Below are 9,991 nucleotides of genomic sequence, written 5' to 3' on the forward strand. Positions count from 1 at the left end.
ATACGCTCAATACGTTGCACTTCTGATCATCTCTTCAATGTTGAAGTAGCAGCAGGTATTCAGCTCTATAAGCAACCCTTTGCAATGCACTGCATGTTCTAAACGTTTTTCATCAGACTCAGAAAATAAGCTGTGTTAGGGGAGTGGTTGCCTAGTTGTTAGGGCATAGAGCTTCAAATCCTGAGGTTTGAGCCCCACTCCCACAGACTGCCACTCTGGGTCTCTGAGCAAGACCCTGAACCCCATGCTGCTCCCCGGGCGTCGCACAATGACAGCCCACTGCACCCGAAAGGGATGGGTTGAATAAAGAGGTAAATTTCTCCAATGTGAGATCAATAAAGTTCAATTATTACTATTATGTGAGCTAAAATAAGTTGCACTACACAGTCCGGCCTTTCTCCATGTGCAGTATTAACCGTTGGATGCCTATGATCCTGTTGGACGTTCACCATCTTCGATCTTAGTCCATGTGTACTGACCACTGAAGACTAGAAAGAATCCAAAAGATTTGGTGTTTCAGAGATGGTCTTATTGCTTAGCTCACCATCTGTACTTTGTGAAACTCTCTTGCCTGTTTTTGCAGCTTTTAAGTAATTAAAATTATGGATATGTCTTTCCATTGTGGACTACTACTGTTTATCTCACAACTAACAGGTTCAGAGAAGAAAGATGTGTGTTATCCACTTCCCCTGTCAGTGATCATAATGTTACAGTATATTTGGTCAGTAAAGTAGCCGACTTTGAAGTCCCCGTATGACCCTGCTGTTTGCTTTTTCTGCTCCATGCTCAGTGTGGTGCACAACTACACAACATCATGTCCCCTTCCTATTTAAACTGGCTATATGGCTAACACCTGAAGGCTGCTAAGATTCAACACTTTGTTTAACTCTGTGCTTTAATAAAGGGATAAATAAATAATAAATATGTGCACCTTATTTGAGCAGATGTTTCCTGAAAAAAACAATGTACCATCTTCTCATTTTCATCTCTCTATATGATACTAAAGTAATACAGATGTTCTCTGGAATCTAGTTTTAAATTTAATTACGTTTAGGGAGAACTGGGGGTTTATTTTAACAAGCCAGCATTTTGTTTGCGACTCTATTTAGATTTTTTGATTTTTTTTTAAATCTATTTTAGTACAGCTGAATGAATTAAGCTTAGTGCATTATAAAAAAAAAAAATAAAATTGCTTTTTTTTTACCTAAGCACTAAGTCTTATCATCCTCCAAGAAAATTTAGAAATGCCTTACAATATTTAGACATCTTTATTGTAACTATTGATTTCCTGGACCCTAAGCAACCCACCAACATCAACATAAACATAATACATCTGCAGCTGTAAAAAAGCATTTAAAGCGATTGTGAATACCAATGACTACATCAGCCTTAGTCTCCTCCGTCTGAAGAGTCCCTACAAACGCCTTATGGAACATGACAGTTGGGCTCTATCTTTGCAGAGTTTGCTTGTGGCACTTCAACATCCATTAGAGTCATATTGTCAAAGTAATGTGCAGAGAGCAGGCTGCCATCTGTTGCACTGTCACACAGCAATGGTGTCAGACAGCGTAAAGCTCTGCTGTATTAAAAAAATACCCTGTGGCAATGGAGTAAGATTTCTTTTTGCACTCATGTTTCACCAATATCAAGGACTGGCTGAAGCAACATTTTTGCAAATAATGCCAAAATTATGTTTACAACTTTTATCATAACTTGGTGATTTTGTTTCGATTTTTATTTTAAACGATACATAATTTAAAAAAAATTCTTTAACATAAAAACTAAAACTTTGAAAGTGTTTCCATTATATCCATACGTATGTGCTCCCAGCCTGTATTTTTTTATTTTTTTTTTGAACTTCAAGATTAAAATCCAGTATAAACGATAATCTTCCAAGTTTAGATAAAGAACTGCGGTCGGAACATTCAGGTTCTTATTAATTTACAATTTCATATATTAACATATGAGTGCTGGTTTTCTTTTTACGTACAAAATGTTTTATCTCAAGCGTTTCACCTGCGAGAGCACAAGGTGTCTGAGTGAGAGAAGTGTTTGGGACAAGAAATACCATTCCCTTAATAAACCAAGTTCTTTCTCAAGGTTTATTCATAACATTTTACTGTTAAATTTCTGAAATTTGTTTTGATTAAATGTACTCAACTTTCACAACTTTTCCCAGACTTTAAGTTAGTGAGAAAAAAACATTGTCTAGCCAGAACAGAACAGAAGGTCAAGCTGTCAGGTCTGTTATGAATGTCTTGTTTTCTTTTTCTTTGCAAAGGAAAATAAAGTGCCGACTGAGTAAAATCCATTGATCTCCTTATTTAACTGGATTGTATAGTTGAATACTTTTTTTCACACGACAAGAACCCAAATGTATATATCTAATATCTAGTTATTTTGCAAAGGCCTCAGAGGTTTGTCAGAGAACTCTACCATTCAAACTGTGATCTAAACAGTAGCAGACATGAATCTCATGTTCAAATGGGCAATTCCCAAATGTTGCTTTAACTGTAGGAAAAAGTTGATGTATCAGATCAGTTTTCACAGAAATAAAATGGCATTTTATGGATGTAATGCTATAAAAGAAATGTAAAATTTCTATCCAAGACAACCTACTACTGCACACATCTCCAAACGGATAATAATTAATAATTCTGATAAAATAATACAGAGTGCAGCACTTTTTAAAGGACTCTATTGCATTTCAAACTTGCTTCACAGGGACCAAAATTGTTTTTATTCTAAGGTGCCAAATTTAATTTATTATTAAGCCAATACTAAACATAAATGTTGAAAACCTGGATATTAAAGAAGGTTTTACACTGTCTGTAAAACAGGCTTTGGATAAAATTTGATTGCTGTTTCTATTAACTATGTTGACCTGGTTTAGTTTCAGGTAATAGCTTTGACAAGCATCTTCAATGCGCTACCTAACTGGGATTCCCTCATTCAACATTTTTTTTCATGCCTTAGAGCTACAGGCTATGGCAGTAAGTGTGGAACCATCTTTGATGGGCATTTATTTTTTTAATATTTCTGATGAAATCAAATCAGTTTTCCAAAACACAAGAACAAATTTAGACAATTTTTTTTGTTTTTGTTGGCCTGTGGAACAATAAAGGTAATTTCTATCTATTTTAAAATAAATTCCACAAAATTATCTATTTAGGAGAATAACAATAACATCAGATAGTAGATCAATTATCAATAGTATTTTTGACCATCTTTTAAAATTAGACCAATGAAGGGAAAGGTTTAACTCTGTAATTGTATGACAAAATGATGCTACATTCTTTACTCATTTTTTTTGATACCAAAATAAAAATTTTTTTCATCATTGGTGTATACATCTAGAATAACAAAGCTCTGAGGAAGACTGCCTGAATTTCAAATAATTCCAATAAGAAGTGATAAAGTCTCTACATATATTGTATTTAGTGAGTAAGCTGTGCAAACTGGTTTGGTCCTTCCTAGTTAAATGAGCAAATTGAAAGTGTTAAATGCAGTCTTAGAGCAGTTGTAAAAGAAAAACTATACCCATAGATGTTTGAGGTCATAATAATTAAGAAAATTGATTAATTAAGAAAAGATGATTACAAATAGTGCACTTTACATAAACCTTTCAAATAAACCTTTTACAAATAAATATATTTTTTTATATATTTGTCGTTTTTGTGAGAATGCTTTTTGCAATTTCATTTTCTTTTTAATTTACCCTCTTCATTAAGCGTTCCTTCTGCACTTTGTGCATTCTCCTAATAGTTTCCCTTTTATATTTAGCCTTAGCGTAACCCTTCTGGTTGATAAGCACACTAAACACCAGGTAAAACCAATCACAGTTCCCACTCAGATGTAAACAGAAAGCCCCACTTGGATCACAACATGATGGCTACCAAAATAACTACAGATGTACTGCTCCACCTGCCTGCTTTTTAACTCTGTGGAAACTCACAGACTTCTCCTACAGTAAATACCAGTTGGATTTCAATTGATTTTAAGAGAAGCTTGTCTTCTGAGTACTTGAAAGAGGCCTCATAGGTTTTACATGATCTCCAGAAGTTTCCTTAAAGCATTTGCATCATTGTCACCTGCACCTTTAAGGTTAAGCTAGCTTAAGTGATAAAGTGTGAAGACATTTAAAACAAAGACTGGTGATCCAAGAACAATTCTGGTGAGAGCACAGTACCTCCTATCCATCATGTTATTATCCAGGTGTGGCATTTTCAAATTTCTCTATTTAAAAATAGAATAATAAATAGAATTTACTATTCCTTTTTAATCATTCTAAAATGTGCATTTACAAAATGCTTCAAATTGGATTCCTAACTCTATCATTTAAATGTTATATCTGAAATAGCTGCATGTATTCTTCAGTGTCTCCCCTGGTCCTCCATACCTGCTAGGGTTGTTTTTTAAAAAAAACTTCAGAAAAGATCTTTAGAAATTCAAAAATGTACTCAGCAACATTCAAAAAAAAATATTTTAACAGTACATAAGAAAATATCTTTAAAATGCAATTTATAATTTTTATAAAACATTTCCATGATTTACAATTCCTGTCATATTCATCCCTGTTTCACTGTGTATTGAACTTCTCCAAACTCCAGAAATATTAGAGGACGGTAGTGTGCACTATTTCAGACATTACGAGAGTAGAAGAGCAATGTGATTACAAAACTGACTACAAAACTCTACCCAGAGAGGCAACGATTTGCTTTGAACTCCAACAGGTGAAATAAATCATTATTGTTTGAATTTAGAAAAAATTAGTATATGACATGCTTTTCTTGTACTTGTAAAGCTAACCTATCTTATCAAGGTAAAGACATAGAAGTTTGGAAATTGTATTGAAATAACCATTTTTTTCTTGTTTTTTTTTTGCCAATTCCAGGAAACTTTATGTTAAAATATTAAAACTGTAATAAAAAAATTAAAAAAAGATCAAAATCTCAATTGATTTTGTGACTGAGTGCTGTCAGAGAAAATCTTTTACAGCTTGACTAACAACATGTTGTGTTTAAGCGATTCCATCTCTTGACTTTACCGCCATCTAGTGAAAGATGACAACTGATCAATGTAATTAAAACAATGCAAGACATGTAAAGAAAATTGGCTATTAACATTGTTATTATCAAATTTTTTCTTAACAAAAATAAAAAATACCATACAGACTACAGGTTAGTTCATACTCAGTAATATGCAATATACTGTACATATATGTACTGTGTTGATATAATAAGGAGAGAGTTTGATGGCCTTTGGATTTCTCTCTCTACAGGACATCATGTATTCTCAGTCACGTTGGGTTTTGTTGTTTATTTTCAAAGCAGCAGAATGCAATTTATCTGTCGGTTGTTGATCATTGCCACCCAACAAGCAGCTGCCCCATTACCCTTCTGAACTCCACCAACCCCCCTTTCCTGACTACCCTCCATCAGCCACTTCCTCCACCTCCTCCGTCCTCTCTCACTCATCTCTGAATTCATTCTGCGCTGACTGAACTTCTGCCACAGCATCCATTAACCACTCCCAACTCCTCCGTGTCCTGATCTTTGATTTACTGCCTGGTGGAAAGACCTGCTTCGAATTGATCTGCAGCTGCTTTTAAGCGTGCTACGCAGTAGAGGAAAATTATCATTACATGCCTGTTGTTGTGGTTTTCAATTTCCATAGCAGTGCAGCAAAATAAATAAGTAAATAAATAAAATCCTATCCTATGCCTCTATTGTTCAGTAAAAAATAAAAGCTAGCTTTCCATTAAAATTTTGAGTTAAAGATACAAAAAGAATAATAATAAGCTAACTTGGGGTCCGACAATGTGCTGAGCTGCAGGGAATCTGTTCTTGAATGCAAGTTAATCCTTTGTGTCTCCTTATGCAAATCTGACCTATTCTGGTGCTCTGAAAGCTGCAGATGATAATTGTTTATGATTACTCAATGACATTTCCATATGGTGGATGAATGGTTTTCACACACAAACCAGCTTTCACAAACACCTAATGCCACAAACATGCTGATGTTTAGATTTAAAAACCAATTTGACACAATGCAAAGCTTCCAGTCCCTCACCCTTTGGAGTCTAAATCATAATGGTCCAAATAAAACTTTTCTCTCGCATCTTCCAAACACATCCAAGTAAGAAATACAATTTTATTTTTTTAATTTTTGGAGGAATCCCTCTGAGAAAATTTGGAAAAATGCCATCAGAGGCCGCCCCCTCTTGAGCCACATTTTGTTTTGTTTTTTTAGAGCTTGATGTTCTGTCACTGTGGCATTTTGAAAAAGTAAACTTACTTCTTTATCACATGGAAGCTTGTTATGATTGGAGGCTAAACACTCTTTTAAAAATCTGCTACCTAATCTGTCTGGTAGCAGTGCGAAATGTTCTGTAAACGTAAAATAAGCTCTGCTATACAGTAACCTTTGAGAATTCACTGAAGATACAGTAACTTGTTATGGAGAGGCTGCTGGATTCCCCCCTCCAGACACAGTATTCAGCCGAGGGACCTGAATGAACGAGGATGCACAGAATGCAGCCTAATGATAAATATAGGCTCCATATGAGAGATTCCAGATTAATTTATTAGAAAAGCAGGCAGCAAACATTTCTTAGCTTAGGTGCTAATTAGTAGGTCTTGCGAGGAACATATAAGTGCTATTTTATGAGGCCTGTACGGCTGCTTGTTTAACACAGTTACTCAGCCAATATTATACTGTAGCAGCAACTTGATGCCTTTTTTTCAACGGGGAAATAAAAGGGATTTTAAGAGACTCTCAACCAGACAGTTTTTGGAACTGAGACAGTTTATCTCTGTGTTGATCTCCTTGGATCAAATGCCAAACAAACTAAAGTTGATATGAAAAAGTTGGGAAAAATAGATAATTTGTAATGAGCATCAGATAAGCATGCTTAGTGTGAGGGATTGCATTTGAGTCAATAAGTCGATGCAATCGACTGGTTTTCTTTAGATAGAAAACTTTGAATCAATTTGACTGTATGATCTGGTTGACCTCTAAAGTGCCTTGAGATGACTTGTGTTGTGGATTGGCGCTATATAAATAAACTGAATTGAATTGAATTTAGATGTGAGGATTAAAAAATATCAAATAGATTTTATTTTTGAGAGAAAGGGCAAACAGATTCAGTGTGACAGAGGCCAAAGCAGCACTTTAACCAATTGCTACGACCAAAGCGTGTCCACCGGGTCTGACTGAACTATATAAATCATGAAACAAATAGGTTAGCAGTGGCGAGTCACTCCCAATGATCCTACTGTCAGCTAAACTGAGGCTACAATTCACATAGACTCACTGGAAGCAGAATTGAAAGGCTGTCTGATATAATAGGTGTCGCTTTCAGTGGCAAAATTCTAATGGTTGGGTAAGAATTAGACAAAAACAACATGAGGGTACAGATCATTCAGTTTCATTGACTCAGGTTGGATGTTGAAGGCGTTACAGTGTGGGAGATACAGTATTTTCTTTGTACATTGCCATCTCTTGGAACCAAGAGAACATCTTTTTAATATTATCATTTAACATCCATATACTCTCAGAATAATACTGCTTCAACTGGTTTCCTCTATATATGCTATTGTACATAACTGTAAAAACCCTTTTTATGGTAATATCCATCTGTATATTATCTTCGGTACATATCCAGCTGTAAATTTAGTTCATAACACTGGTAAACTATATTTTTATATTCATTATTTATAATGGTATTCATCTCTATACTCATTCAGTAAAAACCCATGTCCTGTGTTTATGGAACCAATATTTATCCTGCACTTGCTGCTATTGCACTTCTGGTTTGACCTAAACTGCGTTTCGTTGCCTTGTACCTGTACATGTGTAATGACAATAAAGTTGAATCTAATCTAATCTAATCTAATCTAATCTAATCTAATCTAATCTAATCTAATCTAATCTAATCTAATCTAATCTAATCTACATGACAGTTAGTTTACTGTATACCAAGGCCCTCTACAATCACAGCATCATAACAAATGTGATACAGTATGCTTCAAAATGACGTTTACCTCATGGATGTGCAGCCAATGTACGTACTGTGACTGTGACTGTGACGCTATCATGTCGTTATATATCTAAGGAACAGCAAGATGGAATTGATGCAAATAAAATTGAAATCTGTTCTCAAAGGAAATGTGAATTCGATGGGACTTTTGTAAGGTGCATCCATTAAAAATGATTGGGTAGTGAGTATATATTGATGCCATGGCGCATTTTTGTGGTAGAAATGAAATCTATTAAGGATTCATGTAGGAAATGCCACCCTTCATTAGCCAGAATATTGGGTTATCTAATGATATATCCAAAGAGATTGCTGCTTTATAAATATCCTTTAGACAAAAATGTCATTTGTTTCTATATATGCATCATTTTTAATGAAATGAGAAATTAAAGAATAGCTTCAATTTGTTTAAAAAAAGAAAGCACATCAAAAAGATAGAACCCCGTGCAAATGTTAACAGGAAAGGCTGTTAGCAAAACATGTTTACATAAAGCTGAAGTGTAACTGAACCCAAATTGAAGCTTCAACAAACATATAAACAACAAAAGCAGACATCTGTAAAAGCATAGATGAAAACTCTCCTTGCTGAGGGAGAATTCATTTCTTCTTAAGAGGTTATCAGATTTTTTCACCAGTATTTCCATTAACCCAAGTAGCCTGGTTCTTCTCAGGAGGTCAATATGCTCATATGATGGCTTTCTATACTCTCCTTGCAACCCCCCATTGCTACATGCGTTTGGGTTGATGGGTGGGGGGTGATACCTTTTTGCATGAGACCCTGTGAAGATTATTGAGGCTAAATCACATTTACTCTCCCTCCCTCCTTTCCACCCATGTCTCTGTGCCCCTCCTCCTTCTCCTGCTCCTCCTCTGCTGCCAGGCGGATACATGACAGCCACCTATTCTTTTCCTCAAACAGCAGGGTGTTTGCTGTTCCTCTAATCCACCCTGGAGACCGACCTTGTAACAATGTTTTTTTAACCAGCAGGATCCATCTCTATTTGCGCTGCCTAGTAGGAAGAGGAACAAAAGTGTTTGTCTCAACGTTGAATGCATCTCAGATAACCCACATTCAACACAATATCCTTTTGGGCTGCAAATTACAGCACTCTTTTGATGAATCTATGAATTTGATTGTTCTTACTGAGTTTCTTTGACCAGTTTTTGTCTTGTTCCCCCTTAGGGCTGAAGATTGAGTCTTTTTCCCCTCTGTGATAATAATGCCGCCTATCTTAGAGGAAGGAAAGTATTTTTGACAAAAAGAAGACAAAACTCTGAAAAAACATCACAAAAGGAAGAAAGCTTACATTTTCACCATAAAAAGGGCTGCAACAGGATCACAAAGTCAGTTTATGGGTACATATAAAGAACTTCTGCAACATATTTTCCCTAAAATTCACCCAATAAGGTTAAGTCCTTCAATTAATTCCACTCCGGCTCCATCTCAAAGACTCCTGAATTATTTATGGGGGCGGGCGTCTGGAGGAGCAGATTATTATTTGGCTGTTCGGTGTTTACATCCAAGATTTGAATCTAATCTCAAGGGATTGAGATGGTTCTATGTTTGGTTTGACTCATGTGCTCAGTGTTATAATTAGTAGAGGTGCCCTTTTGATATGTGTCAGATGAAAAGCAGGGACATGGTTAATAATGCAAACATATATCTCATCTATGTCCAAAATTAATGGATTCGGAAATATATATATATATATATACATATATATATATATATATATATACATATATATATATATAGTGGAGAAATTTACTCGTTGCTTGAGAAAAAGGTGCATGGGGTTATATCCAATACATGCAGTCGGTCCACATGACAGCTGAAGTTTCTTATTTAGCAGGATTATTATACAGGGTTATTGCGAAGGGTATTAAACGGGCTATGGTTTAAAATGGGCTCTGGTTTATAACCGGCTTTGGTTTATAAAGGGCTCTGGTTTA

Source organism: Cyprinodon variegatus, unplaced genomic scaffold (genome assembly GCF_000732505.1).
Source record: "Cyprinodon variegatus isolate N-32 unplaced genomic scaffold, C_variegatus-1.0 Scaffold748, whole genome shotgun sequence".
In the NCBI taxonomy this organism is placed as follows: Eukaryota; Metazoa; Chordata; class Actinopteri; order Cyprinodontiformes; family Cyprinodontidae; genus Cyprinodon; species Cyprinodon variegatus.